The sequence below is a fragment of the Leptopilina boulardi genome, unplaced genomic scaffold (genome assembly GCF_019393585.1).
Source record: "Leptopilina boulardi isolate dan_hultmark-lab unplaced genomic scaffold, ZJU_Lbou_2.1 LbouV2_154, whole genome shotgun sequence".
NCBI classification, from domain to species: Eukaryota; Metazoa; Arthropoda; class Insecta; order Hymenoptera; family Figitidae; genus Leptopilina; species Leptopilina boulardi.
Genome location: NW_026137701.1, coordinates 396,901 through 412,721, shown reverse-complemented (window position 1 = coordinate 412,721; position 15,821 = coordinate 396,901). Strand labels below are relative to the sequence as shown.

The window sequence follows — 15,821 nt, the reverse complement described above, 5'->3', positions numbered from 1 at the left end:
TATTTCAATGATAATAGTGATGTCCTTAACGCATTAGTGACCCGGCGAAAATCAAATTTATATTTTACAAGTCGACTATTAATTTGACAACTTTGGCAAGTTGGTTTAAATTGAATGAATTTATTAATTGAACAAAATAAAGTAGGCATCAAAAGAAAACAATTTATATAATTTAACATTTTACAGTCATTATGGCTGGATTACCATCCTGGTGTCGTTTATTATATAATAATATAAGAAATACTAATCTTTAAAAAAAATTATATGTACAATAGTAAATGGTAAAAATTGAATATTAAAATTTGATAAAACGAATTTAATTTATTACTAATTTAGTAATGAAAATGATAATAAACTTTTTTAAATTCTTTATTAAGTTTATAAATTAATAAAATATTTAACGTTCGAGAATTATATTAATAAGAAGGTTTCGTATGAATAAAAACGATAACATTCGGACTATTGTTGTTTAATAAAAGTTTACTTCAACGTTTCGAAATCTAAATGATTTCTAAATCTGTCATTTTATTTAAACTATTGTTTCCTTCTTTTTTAATAAAACACATTAAGTTTATAAAAATTTTTCTATAAAGTTTAGAATTTCTTATAAGAAAATTTTGCTTTTTAGCATATTTCCCACGACTTGAAAATAATTTTATAAAATTTATTTTATATATTTATTTTATTTCTGTGTAAAATAAAACAATTTTTTTTTAAATTATTAAAATAGTTGTTCTGCAATGTGAATTGTTGATATTTCTTATAGAACGTGGAATTCATTAATAATTTAATTCCCCTTTTATTTTAACATACAAATTGTTGCATAATTAATGCAAAAGTCATTTAGTAAAGTATATGCAAAAATGTTTGACTATGTCGTTTTATACAAATTGCATTTTTTAAAAAAGTGAACAAAAAATTTGTTTTTCCCATTCTTGATATATAAAGTTCTTGACTTCTTACTTTGCTATGTTAGAATTGTAAACGGAATTTCTTCTGATAAAACTTTTGCACGTGTCGCAACTGGACTTTTAAAGTTACTTTCACAATCATTCGTTATTTCACATAAATTTTCTTTTAAGAAATAAAATAGCAATTTTATGTAAAAAAAATAACACTTTTTTCATCCAAAAATTTTTTTTAAACTAAAAAAAGAATTTTACATATAGGGCAAATTGTGTATAGATAAGTTTTATGAAATAAAATCATTTGAAAATATTTAGGAAAACAAAGCAATACAACATTTGTTGATTTTATACTTTTTCACATGAAATCTTAAAAAATAATTGTTTAGTTTAAATTTTTTTAATTATTAGAGTAGAAAGTAATCAATTCTTTCCATATAGAATACTTTTGGAAAAAAATTTACATCATTAAGTTATTTTTGTGTAGTGTAAAGGGTGTAAAGGGTCCTTGAAGACTTGTAAATTCATACTATTGTAAAGATTACCCTATATTTTTCATCAGAAAAAATCTGTACACCTTTAAAGTCAAAATAATAAATTTAGTAGGCTTAATTGATCCACCACTGGTGCAGTTACCCTAGTACCAGGTACCATATTTGATCTTACATATACGGACAGCTATCTAGATTCTATCAGTTACTATCCAGATTGTACGGAGTAACATCTTAATTGTAGTAGGTAACATAACCATACTTTTTGTAACATCTTTGATAGTACCGAGTAGCATAATGATAGTACCGGATAATATCTACTTTTTACCATCTTAAGATCATATAAGTTCTTACCATCTATTTCTCTCCGTATGATGATAATTTTTTTCGATTATAACTTTAGTTAACGACAGTGTTCATCGACAGTAAATATCTTTCAATAGTTATCGATGTGAAATTCAAAATTTAAGTAGTTTCAAGAAACTACAGTTTCAAACATTGATAGCTTCTGCACTTGGTAGTTTTAATTATACCTAGTATAGTTTCAATCGTTGATAATGCTTCAAGCGTTAAAATATAGCTTTAATCAATACTAAAATTTATATACGAAGAGGTCATATAATTTCGTTATTTGATATAGGTATACAATTTCGGATAAAGCTTCAATAATTGATGGTAGAACTATAAAACAAACGATTATTTCAATTGAAAGTGATCTCTGGAATTTTTTTGTTTTATTTTTTCAACTTATTTATCGAAATTAAGATAAGTTCTCATCTGTAATCCTCTTTGTGAAATGGGAATGTGGGATTTAATTTTTTTTTCACTCTCCCGTTTAAAAGAGAATATAGGGTGGATGAAGGAGTAAATTGCGGAAGGATTTTCGTTTCGAAGTTTAAATCCCGTGCTGTTCTAGATATATATATATATATATATATCCATGCTCTTTGGTAAATCCGCCTGCATGCGGTGTACCGGCAAGGAAACGGACACAATTTCCTGTATCTCTCTTCCTTCGTATATATGGAGTTGTGTCTTGGATCGACCATGCCTTCTGGCATATAAAAGGAGAAATTCTAAGGTTGTTTCCCTTTTCTACATTCAATGTAACTTGAAGTCTACAATAAAGATCGAGTTGAAATTATACACTTTTTCGATTAAGATTAAAAAACCGTTGATACTTTTAAAGAAATTTTAGTTAAAAAGTTTCCTTTTTAATTTTCTAAAAATAACACAGTTTCACAAAAAAAAGTGTCGCGGTTTGGTGATCAGCGTACTCTATCTCCATGTCAGGCCTCCGACTCACATCACTATTGCCAGTTTTTTCAGTTGATGCCACTATTTAGCTACTATTTTAAAAAAAAAGACACTAATGACACATTTTTGTAAAAAAAAGTCCTCTAAAGACACTATTTTCTACTAAGTTGTTCAATAAGTCAGTAAATGTATGCTTTCTGCAGATTTGTAAAGAGATAATACTAAGTCAGGTAATAGAACTTAAACTTAAATTATTAAATATTTAAGTAAATAACATATTTTATTTTAATCATTTAAATAAAAAAATTAAATTAAAATTAAAAAATAGTTCTTTATATAATTTAGTCCTGTAAATCAACCTTATTCAGTTATTATATTTTTATAAGGGGAAATTCCAGTTCAAAATAAGGAAAAAGAAGGCTTTTTTTAGGATGTATTTCTAAAAAAAACCATGATATTTATTTAGAAATTTTTGTTTACATAAAAAAATTTTTTTCAATTGTATTATAAGATGGCGGCGATGTACAACATTTTCAAAAATATTCATTTTTCATGGTGGGATATAATTTGTGAGAGATATGGATATGCGTATGACAGCTATATTTGAATTGAATTTGAGGATTTATGAAGCACTATTCTGAAAAGTTTTTTTTTTTTTTTAGAAAAAAAATGCAGAAAAGGGTAATGTTACTAATCGTGCTACTTGTCTTGCCTCTCGACTTATACTCACTTCTTATTCAACTGCACTCTCGCTCCGAGAGTCTTTGAAAAGCGACCTAGCTTTATTTCTTTAGACAAGTGCAACTCCACCTGATGTATCATAACACTTCTTTTTATGCAAACTTATAAATTTATGGATATGCCTTTAACATGGAAAAAAAGAGACTGCTTATTTAATAAAAATTTCATACTTTTTTCCATTTTTTATTATACTATACATGTAAAAATAAGAAACATTTTTAACTTTAACGTAATTTATATCATTGATTGTCACTTCCCGTTTAAATGTAGATTTCATATCTAATTTTCAGATTAGTTCGATAATTAAGTAATTATAATTTATGAATAATTGGCATCTGTTTTAGAAAATTTTAATACTTTTAGGGTTCCGTACTCGGTTTGGAACCCTATTAATATCGGTTTTTTTTAAATCGTGTGGCCCCCCGTAGCGGCCACACGAATTTATCTGGAGGGCTGAAATTTGGTACACATATGTATTTTCGCATGTAGATTACAGGAAAAATATATCGAACCTGATTGGAATTGATTATCATAGCGTTGTCAAGGAAAAACCATGAATTTTTACGAAAAATACTTAAAAATGACTATGTACCCCTCCCCCCCCCCTAACAGCCACATTTTTTGACATAAAGAGCTCAAATTTGGTACACTATTATGTATTTTTACGTGAAAATTACAGGAAAAATATAGCGAATTTGATTGGGATCAATTTACATAGCATTGTCAAGGAACAATAAAAAATTTCGAAAAAAAATGGTTTAATCTCCCTAGCGCACACAAAATATAGCGAGGATGATTGGAGTTGAATTTTCAGGTGCTGTCAAGAAAAAACTGATAATTTTAGAAAAAATCATGAATTTTCTCTCAATAACAAAACAAATTTTATCTGAAGGGCTTCAAATTTATTATTTTCACGTATTTTTATGTGTAGATTATAGAAATAATTTAATAAACATGATAAGAAGTGGAAAAAGTGGATTTTTTCCTTGAGTTTATTTCTTCAGTCGTTACAACTCTAAAATAAAAAAAATCGGACAAGTGCGAGTTACACTCGCACTGAAATCGAGGGTTCCGTACTCGAAGCGAACTTATTTGGCATAAAAACAAATGTTTAAAAAATATGTGTTGTATGTCAAATAAAATAAGTGATACAAAAAGGAACAATTTTGTATAAAATTCAAGAAAATTGTTCCTCTTCGTATCACTTATATTATTTGTCATACAACACATATTTTTTAAACATTTGTTTTTATACAAAATAAGTTCGCTTCGAGTACGGAACCCTCGATTTCAGTCCGATTTTTTTTTATGGATATAAGGAATATAGATACCTATTTAGTTTTTAAAACAATATTCTGAAATATATATTATATTTTAAAATGTAGAATATAATATATGTAGGTATAGAAATAAATTGTATTAGAATATTTTAAAGTGGGTGCCAATTTTAGAAACTTTTTTATACGTTTTAATATGGGAGTAAAATTTCATTATATTTGAAATAGAAGAAGAAAGAAAAGAAATAAAGGGCTAGAAGTGCGGTTGAGATATATAGGTAGTAGTCGACAATAGGAAGATAATAAAATGGTTATTGCGATGAATAACAGTGTTGTAGTGAATCGATAAAAGGGAAAAAGATAAGACAAATAAAAATTTAAGAGCAGAAATAAGTTTGTTTTGGGGCTAACAGAAATACATCAGACAATTATAGTCAACAGGAAAATAAAACTACATTTAAATTATGAGTCAAGAAATTTAATTCTTGTTAAATATATTTGAAGTGAATCTTTTTTGTAAAATAATAAAAGTTATTATTCAAAAATGATTCTGAACTTTATTAGCTTTTAGAAAATAAAAACGAAGAAATTTTTGTTTTAATATTTTTGAAGATTTAATCTGTTTTATGGTCATTGAAAAAGCAGAGGTCGCACAATTTCTAACGGCATATAGTGTATGTCAATTCACAAGAATTTGGTGAATTGTATCAATTTTGTTGCAACTCAAAATCAGTACATACATCGAAAAAAAACATTCTGAAATTTAGAATATATACTTGACATCTATTTTAGAATATTTTATACTTAAATTCAGTATGTAATATTCTTGAAATTAGAATATAATATACTGAATGTAAGTATAAAATATTCTAAAATAGATGCCAAGTATATATTCTAAATTTCAGAATGTTTTTTTTCAATGTATAAATGACAGTAGTAGCTTTAGTACGTTGTCTTTAATAATTTATAGTAGCTTCATTCAATGGTATAATAATAATCACTATAATAGTTTACAACTCGTAATAATTGAATTAATGGTAGCTTTAAAACAATCTTACTTTTAATCGATGGTACTTTTAATCGATAGTTACTTTGTTCAATCATGCAATGCATTTTACTCTCTAAATCTAATTTAGTTAAAATTCTAATCAGTAGCTAACTTTGGACAATAAATTAGTTATATTTTGACTAGAAATTTTTAAATTTTAATTAAACTAATTCATACACGTAAAAATTGTTTACAGATTTTAAATTAATTAAAATTTCAACTAATTTAGATTTAGAGAGTAAAATCAGTAAAATTAATATTTTAATTAATACTAGTTTTTAATATGATTCTTTATTATCATTATTATTTTATATTACAAATAATAATATAATTTTAGTGTGACAATAAATAATAATAATAAATCTGTAGAAAAAAGAAAAATGAATATAAAGAAAGAAAATAAAAAAAAAGAAGAGATGAAAAAAAAGTTATGGATGTGTTATATATAAGAGTAAAGTAATCAGTCAATGGAGTGATGAATTAGAAATTAGGAAAGGAGAGAAAAGGAGGAAAAAAAAACTTTTTTTGTTTAGTGGGGAAATGGAACTCAGTGTCTGGCTCGAGTCGGCACTTCACCCCCCCCCCCTTTCTCTTCCCCCTTTTAACCATCTTCAGTCGCAGTTGGTGTGTTGATTCGAACAAGTTTGCAACATACTCCTTTTCACGTATACACATTAGACACATGCGCGCTACACCGCAGGAAACAAGAAGCTCTTCTCATATGCATATATGTACAGTAAATTTAGCAGAACAATTAGGTCGATTTGTGCGACATACGATATTTCAATTCAAATCCTTTATCTTTCTAAAACAAACCATTTTGCCAAACAATGCACAGAAAAAACTTGGACTCATTTTTGTTGCAACTCATTTTCTTTTGGGTATCGAAATGAGTATGGGACAAACTTCATGTTATTCAAAATGATATTGGCTGGAATTTCAGATTTCTAAGTTGGCATCATAAGCAGAGTAATTTTGTATTTCAATTATTGTTTCTAATATTTCAACAACACCAGAAAGATTATTTTGACCAGTACGAATATTTAGAAGTTTTTAAATAAAAATTATTTATTATTATTTACGTAGATAATAATTAATTTCATAAGTTTTTAAATTTACCGCTATTATTTAAGTTGGCAGTACCGTTCCTGTTGTCAAAACACATGTTTTCATTTTTCTAACCTAAAAACATATTTCCTTTATTATTTTATTACGCGATTACAAGCAATTTTTAATCAAATATATTAAGTCTAGCGTGTTATTTACTTCTTTGTAATTATTATATTTCATGTTTTTGTGCAAAATTATTCGTTATTTCACAATATTTTTCCATTTTTCTTTTTCTCAAAATGAAACTTGCCTGTTTCATTTTGATACTTTTACCTTAGAACTCGAAATGAGACAACCAGTTTCATTTTTGTTGCGAATCAAATTGAGTATAGAATCTATACTCAATTTGAATTCAGGTTTTTTCTGTGTGTGTGCTTTCTGAATTTACCAAAATATATCTAGGTACCCGACTAAAAAAAGAAACACAATACGATAAAACATTTTACCTTACCTATCATATTATTTTTGTTATTGTATTGTTTCATTTATTTATTAAACTAAATGTTGTTTTGTAAATTATAAAAAAAAGTTTTTTTTTATAAATAAGAGTTTCTTGTATTTAAAAAATTATAAATATTATTGAAATTGAATATTAAGCGCATGGTAAAAATTTAGGTTTGGGAATCGATGATACAGTCTACGGTTGGTTTAAATTTTTAATGATTGTTTTTCAATGCATGCTTGCTTTAATTGATAGTAATTTTCTTTTTCAAAATTTACTAACCAGACACGTTTATTGTAGATTATATATAATCAAGTATTTATTTTAATATACTAACAGGATTGATCTACTGAATGATTCTAAATTTAGTTGTACGAAATTCCGTGTAGGGTTTAATAATTGATCAACTATTGGCATGACAAGGAACCAAACATATCAGAGCAGCTCTATACCTCGTATATCGATGATGTTGAAGTCCGCAACATTTTTATAAACGAAAACGAAAAAATAATTAGACAATATCTATTACTCTGGGTTTAAATAAAAATTATTCGGGGGTAACTGGTTTTTATAAAAGTATTAATTTCTTGAAAGTTTGTGGAAATCAAAATTAGAGATAAATTGCCATGAAAAAATAATTCTATATTAATTTTTCGTTTTTGAAAATGTTGCGGACTTCAGCATCATGTATATCGTACAATGAGTTTCTTTATACATTTGCAATTTTTGTTCACTGAATTAAATTACAACAAACAATTTTGTTGTTTTAATTCAATTTTTATAAATAATAGCTTATTTTACTATAAGTGAAACATTCTCTACACGGAAAGAAATCATGTTAGAATATTTAATAAATCTGAATAGAAATTTTGATATTTTTGTTTTACAATTGCGAAACATTCTGGTTTGATAATAAAAGTTGGTATAGTTTTACGAATTCCTTTAACTGGAAACATTTTACGAAAACTGAAATTATAACTAAATTTATACGAAAAATCAGAACCAACATTTCGTAATTTGCTAAAACTATACGAAAAAGCAGAAGCCGTGAAAAAAAGAAGAACGTCGGAACCACCAATGGCTCTTTTCTAAGATTTTCTCACCTTTTCTATTCGAGGGTAGTGGAAGTCTTTCTTAATACACACATATAACTGGTACGCTTTGATTGGCTTAAAGTTATTCCTAACACATCCTAACTACAATACGCATACATAAACGCAGAATAACGCAACGCATATAGATACATAATTCACGCTGAATTGAGAAATTCTGAACTTCTGTATATATTAAATAGACAGATTTTTCTGCACTTGTGAGAAACTTAATATTACATTGTTAAATATTTAAAAATAAAAATAAAAATAATTATTTATTAAGAAATAATAAAATATTTTATTACCTTTCAAAGAACAATTTTTATCATAAAATCATTTAATTTAATTATAAAAGCAAACTTATAACAAATATTCTATAATTATATTTAGAAAAAGAAATATAGAGTAATTAAAAACAATTATTTATCAAAACTTTTTCTAGTCTATATTGCAGAAATAAAAATTATGAGCAAACAAATGAAGTATTTTATTATTAAATATTAATTAAAATTATTTTTAATTCATATTGCAGTATTAAAAATTATTTTAAAATCAGGATGTCCTGCAAGGCTTATCGACTATAAAAATGTAAAATGATATCAGTTAACGGAATTCTAAATACAGAAAATGAAACATTTTATTCTAATACTTTGTTACAGGGCGTATTAGAATTTAACATTTGGAGTTTTCATAATACAATTATGAATTTCGCGAAAACTAATCTAATTTTTGTTTCTAAATATATTAAACTTTATTATTTTTATTTTAGTCATTCTTAAAAAAATAGTAATGAAATCTATTACCACCCCAAAATCTGCAAAAACCTTCCGCAATTGTAACTTAATATACTAAATATGAGTGTCAAAATATTAAATATTCTAACAAAATTTCTTTCCGTGTAAAATTGTAAATCTTTTTCAATTGTTAAAAATAATGTTGTTAAAAAATTATAAACAATACAAATTATATTTATTATATAATTTTTTAACAACATATTTTTACAATTTAAAAAAGTTTACAATTGTAAAGAATGTTTCATTGAGTAAAATAAGCCATTGTTTATAAAATTTGGGTAAAAATTATGATTTTTGTCTGCTTTGAAAGAAAAAAGTCAAAATGTTAAAAAAATTATTATTTAACAAGAGATTCAAATTCAACATATTTTTTTCCGAAAAGTATATAACTATAATTGTTTGAAATTAATTTTTATTAAAGCTTTGTTTGTGTTAAAAACCATTTTTTAGTTTTGAGGTTATGTTAGGGCATCCATTCTCCTTAATAATTACTATTTATATTGGGATGTTCCTTACTGTGAAGCGCTCTCTGTTGAAAACTTTTTAACTATTGAAAGTAGGATGTTTGTCAATTTTTCTCCAGTTTACACCAATTAGAGTAACTTTCAAACATAGTGGCGAAAAATGGTGTTACTGAACATAGGATAAAATGCTAAGCCACGCCCCCAGCGGACATCCTTAATTTAACAATATGTTTGCAAACAATCTAAAATTTTATATATATATATTTGCTATAGAAAAATAAAATGAAATCTTTACTGCGAGAGTAGGAAATAATTGCAAACTAGGTGTATTACAATTTGTGTGATGAAAAAAACTAATTGGAAAAAATAATTCAAAAAAAAAAAAACTATTGCAATTTATATACATAGAGGCCAGATAGTTTGATTATGGATTGAATATAATCGAGCTGAAAGTAAATTTGAAGAGATATGACAATGCCTGAAAAGCTTCTGGTTTTAATATACGATAGACCGAGACTAGGTATCACGGATCGTTAAGTGTGCGCAATAGTTACAACCACAAAACGGTTCGTGGTTTTAAGAAGATAAGACCTTTCGTTTTAACGACTTCGTAAAGACTGGCTTCACCGGGTACGGGTTAGGTCAATATTTGGGTCGCTCGAGGTAACCGGGTCAAGGACCACGTGTCTGAATTGCACCTATCGTTAAAATTCTGATACGCCTATTGTCAGCGGGCACCTTCCTCGTGTCATTTTATGCCTTCGTTATGTATGTACATATATATTACGTTGATTTAAAAAAAAAACTGTAATTGTTAGGTTACGTGATCAGTTAACTTTACACTCTTAATTTGAATCAGTGAAATTTGACTGGTGAAATAGCTAGAAGTCGATTACTGAATGATTTAGTGAAATTTTCACTGGAAATCAATGATTTTCAGTGAAAATTTCATTAAATGATTCAGTAACCGACTTTTAGCTATTTCACCAGTCAAATTTCATTGATTTAAATTAAAAGTGTAAAACTACTGGGTGCTAAAAATTTACGCACAGTGCTTTTCCCAGTCTGTCAGACCGCTATTTTTCTACTGATTTTAAATTATCTAATGACAACTGCCGTATATATATATTTTACTTGGTATTTAGAATTTTGAAAATCTTACATCAGCGACCCCAAAAAATCTCAGATACCAAGTTTTATAAAATATCAATAAATTTTAAAGGATATCTTGTCACTTTTCATTTAGGGATTGCTCTCACCCCTTAAAACTACAAACGATTTGATCTATAGTAAAACGGCCAGAAACGTGTATTTTGTTTCCGAAAATGTTACTCTTATTATCTTATTAACGTAATATAATTGTATAGTATCTTTTTAAAGGATGTAAGTGACAAATTGCAAAGAGAAATATTTTTTGCATATAGTTCGGGACGTTAAAGTCACCCAAAACAATTATATTTTGTAAACAAATTTGTGTTTGAGATTTTAGAGTTAAAAGTCACATAAAAATCGTGAGCTGATATGTTAGGAGGTATATATTCAAAAGAAACTTTTAATCAAGGTAAAACTATCTGAAGCATAATCTAGAATTTCTTTGCTTCTTAGATTTTAGGTCTCATTTTTTTAGAGCGTGTCACATTTATTGTTGACAAAATAACTGGATAACATAATTAGAACGCGAAGATTAATTAAATTAAAAATTATACCTAAAATTAAGATAAATAATGATGAATTTTGTTTTAATAAGCGCGAGGAAAGGTTAAACATTGTTTTAGATCCAACGTAATGTCAATTTGTAAAGTAAAATCGCTTGATCGTCAGTATATATTTGAACACTTTGTCCTTATTTTCACGTTTCTCATCGGTACACATAGTCTAAGCTTTTTTTTTCCAAATGTGTGAGTAAATTTACCTATATATGAACTATCATGTGTGCGTGTTTAAACACGATAGAACCATGCCATACTACAATGTGGCATGTACTGCAGATAACATTGCGGTTCTACCCTCCTACCTAACCACTAGACAAACGTGATACGACGCATTGCCAAATTCGTGCAACGACCGGAAATTCGATCTGCTACGAAACTTCCTAAATTGTCACGTGACTCAAATTTCACGAACAAAATCTCATTTTCTCTATTTCATTCTCAAATATATATTATATAGGTATATATCTATATATATATGTTCAAAGAACATCTGGTTATAAACACGCGCGCAAGATGTCTATAGAAAATAGCGCTGTTTTAATAGATTTTTTTTAAATTTAATATTTAAAAATATGTCCAGAGAAAATTGATAATAAATTATTAGTTTTCCAATAATAAATTGAATGACTTAAATAAAAATTATTGTTAATTTAGTTATTAAAATATAATATATAAATAATTATACAAGTTAATTGTTAATTAAGGGTTATGAACGAAAGTTATGCAGAGAGTGAGTTTTCTTTATAAGCCACGCTTGGCTCTCGTGATTGTTTCATTAAAATTTAATCATTTAACTTTTAACTAATGATGTTTGTAAAACCGACTCTTTAGCATAGTAATTAATTACTTAACAAGTTTAGTAAAAAAAAAATTTGTTTGCTAATAAATTTTTACAGGACCTGAATCGATAAATGAAAGTTATTTAAAAATTTTTGAATTACTGAAAACCAAAGTATTTTATTCAAACTTAACATTAAGATCATAAATATATTTTTTCTCTAGGTGTATGAAGATTATAAGAGATTAAAAAAAAGAGAGAGAGAGAGAGAGAGAGAGCATATGAACATTTTATCGACACAATATATAACAGTATAATCAAGGGAGCAATTTCCCTAGAATCTTGAGACGCTTAGAGTAGCACATTAACTCTCAGTTGATCATTAATAGTCCGGTGCATAGTTTGCCAATGCTTGGCTAACCGAAATGACCTAAAACTATTAACCGTCGTATTATGCATGAGCAGGGACCGTTTAAGTGTTGAGTATATAACATGTAATATCCACTCCTCATTAAAAACTTCCTAGAGGCAACGACCGATAAATCAAGTGCCAAATTTGCACTTCTTGGCACTCTTTCCTTGCCCTATTGTGCCAAAAAAATTAGCAGATTTACATTCATATTGCTGTCGTTCCATATGCATGAAAGCTTTTTTTTTTTCTTTGAAAGAAAAATTATTCTCTTATCACAAAGAAAAAAAAAGTGGGGAAAAATATCTGAAAATCAAAATTAAAACTTTCATTTTATTAACATTCAAACATTTATTTAAATCAAAATTTAGTCAAATAGAAATTCTTCAATATGAAAATTATGAGGTGCATGATTTTTCTCCAAATTCTGAAAAGTCGACATTTTAAATGATCGAAAATTCAAATATGGTAGAAACTTCAACTGACCATTTTTGGCATGTCGAGCATTTGGAATTTTTATTACTTGGAGTTTCTATCTTATCGAATGTTGCAATTATTTAAAAGGTGGTTCATTAAAAATATATCGACTATTTAGAATTTCGACCATTTCAATTTTCGATCATTTAAAATGTCGACCATTTGGAGTTTCTACTGTTAAAAATTTTGAATATTTAGAGTATCGATCATTTGCAGCTTCAAGCATTTTAAATGTCGATCATTTAATATTGACTTAATAAATTTCGATCATTTGGAATGTCGCGAAATTTTAGAATTTCAGGAAAAATCATGCACCTCAAAATTAGCTTAATTATAAAATCTAGTAGTTAAAATTCCGTTAAATGAAAAATCGATAATATTTAATTCGACATCACAAAAATTTCGATATAGATCGAATGTGGAGAATATTTATCCATCCAAAAGTTTTACAATCAGAACTTTGAAAATTTCTCAAAATATTGTGTTAATGATAAAAAAAAATAAAAGAAACAGTATATTGTTTCCTCTTTACTGTCTATATATAAAAAGCAATTCACCGTAATCAGTGTAACCTGAGGCGATACTTTTTGGGTGTAAAAGTTGTGTGGTGTGAAGGGTGAAAGAGGGTGACCTAGAGTTGTCACTAGGTTAGCGTGCCCGTGGGCCATCCATAACCCGAGTACAAACACATGCCCTGTAGTAGGTTCAGTTTGGTTTAGTTGTAGCGTGTCACATGAGGATGGTGTTTGCAGATTGTGTATACACATATACCTTACACTTACTTGTATGTGTGTATAGATATGTATACATAAATGATCGTCCCGTTCATAATCACGCGTGTGTACTATACATATTCTCACATTATTATGTATACACATAGATATAGATATACGTATATTTATTTGTAGTTCTATTTGCATATACATATATATACATATATATATATATGTATGTGCATTGTCTACAAGCTCCTAGATTGGCCGGGGTTTTGCGCACCACGTTCGTTCCTCTTGGTTTCTTCGACGATTAAACTGGTCAGCACTTCCCTTTCAACTGCAAACTTAAGCTTAATCCACCTGATTTTCTACAGAAATTCTACTTTTGTTTGCTCCACTTTTTTTTTTATTTCAAGTATACTTTTTTTGAGAACATCATTTATATTTTTCTATTCGCATTTATAATGTTAAACATTAATATATTATCTATAAATTTTGATCTATTATACACTAAATTAGCTTCAAATTCCTGTGGTAATGATTTTTAAAAATTCTTTTAATTTTATGGTAGTGTTTTTAAGGTTAAGGGTAGTTTTTTGGAAAATTATTTGTAATGTTATTTGAGAGCACTAAATTAGGTCTAAATTTCTACGGTAAGGATTTTTCAAAATATCCCAGATAGCACGTAACCTTGCAGCAACCTTGCGGCAAGCTCGCGGCGCAATATTGCCAATCTTGCACGGCAAACTTGCCGCAAGCTTAAAATTTCCCACCTGGCCCAAGCTTGCATGGTAAGCTTACCGAAAGATTGCAGTCTAAGGTTACTGCGAGATTGTACAATAAGATTATCACAAGATTGCTCAGTAAGCTTGCCGGGTAAGCTTGTAGCAAGGTTGGTGCAAGATTGCCAAATAACCTTGCTTTGAACTTAAAATTTTTTAATGTTTTGTCTAATTTATATAATTTTATTATATAAATTAGACGAAACATTTTAAAAAAATTTTAGGCTTAAAGCAAGGTTATTTGGCAACCTTTCGAGCATGTTTTTCTACAAGCCAGCAGCGAGGCGGCAAAAAGTGATGATCGACGGCTGAGTTGTAAAAAAACATTGCTCAGACCTTTTTTTAACATATTTCAGAAACCATAAAACATTTTTTAAGTTTCAAAAATGCAAATTAAAACTGAGATCTTAAAGATTATGTTGTAAAATTTTCAAATTTTTCCATACATTATTCTAGATTATACCGGAAGTCAAAAACATTAGTACGAAAGTACGAAAATTGGATAATTTTTTTTTTGAAATCTTTTCGGTGTTATAAATACAAAAAAAATTTCTTGATATATACATTCAGAAGCAGAATTTTATCAGCTTTTCAACCATCTAAGTTATGAAACTCTAACTTTTTTCTAACTTAAAATATCTTGCTTTAAAGTCCGCACCGAATTTCCACTCCTCGCACGTTAATCGTACCGACAATTTCCGACGGTAGTGTATATATATAGATTTATTAAAAGATGACATTTGAGTTTTTCTTTCTGATTTTTCAGTATATTTCATTTTATTAATATTTCTATTTTGTTCTATATAGTAAAATTTAAATTAAATGAAATGAAAAGCTTGCTGAAAAAATCAATCCTACATATAGCACTGTTCACCGAGAACAAAGTATAGTTTGTAAAAGTCAGTGAACTTTTCATTTGATTTGGGCGTCACGTTGAAGCAATTTCTTCTTTTTCTCTGTCTATCTAAAAAAAAACAGAAATAAAAGGTAAAAAAGCGAATACTTTTTCCAGTTCATCAATTCTACGAGGATTAGGTACACACAGTGTGAATTTTCAATATATACATATATTGTGAAAAGTTCGTTTGTTTATTTTTTCATCTGTTTTTCAATATTAAAGTTATATCCTCGTCGTCAATATATATGTATAGAATCAGAAACATCATTGATTTCTACTGTCATAATGTTAATTTACAGTTTACAACGTCAATATGCCCCTTGTGTCAAGTAGAATATTGCGTGAAGGGTCATTGAAATCCTGTAAACAGTCTGTATACAGTTACTCCCTTGATAGCAATTCCATCTAGTGTCAATAAAACTGATT

At 27.6% G+C, this 15,821-nt stretch overlaps 1 protein-coding gene and 1 long non-coding RNA gene across 6 annotated transcripts in view; one reads left to right on the top strand and one right to left on the bottom strand.

The window, feature by feature from the left end:
* LOC127276826 (acetylcholinesterase-like) overlaps positions 1-15,821 on the top strand; it is a 105,387-nt gene that overhangs the window by 24,817 nt on the left and 64,749 nt on the right. Inside the window, exon 1 of one of the 5 annotated variants that reach the window (XM_051297494.1) lies at positions 6,393-6,450. The exons of the other annotated variants lie outside the window; for them this stretch is intronic. The gene's annotated coding sequence lies outside the window, so the exon portion shown is untranslated. Of the gene's footprint in view, positions 1-6,392; positions 6,451-15,821 lie in introns of those variants that run through there. 5 annotated transcript variants of the gene reach the window in all.
* The window catches only part of LOC127276830 (uncharacterized), an 89,729-nt gene continuing 74,141 nt past the window's right edge, over positions 234-15,821 (bottom strand). The window contains exon 3 of the long non-coding RNA XR_007842264.1: positions 234-243. This is a non-coding gene — a long non-coding RNA (uncharacterized LOC127276830). The remainder of the gene's footprint in view (positions 244-15,821) is intronic.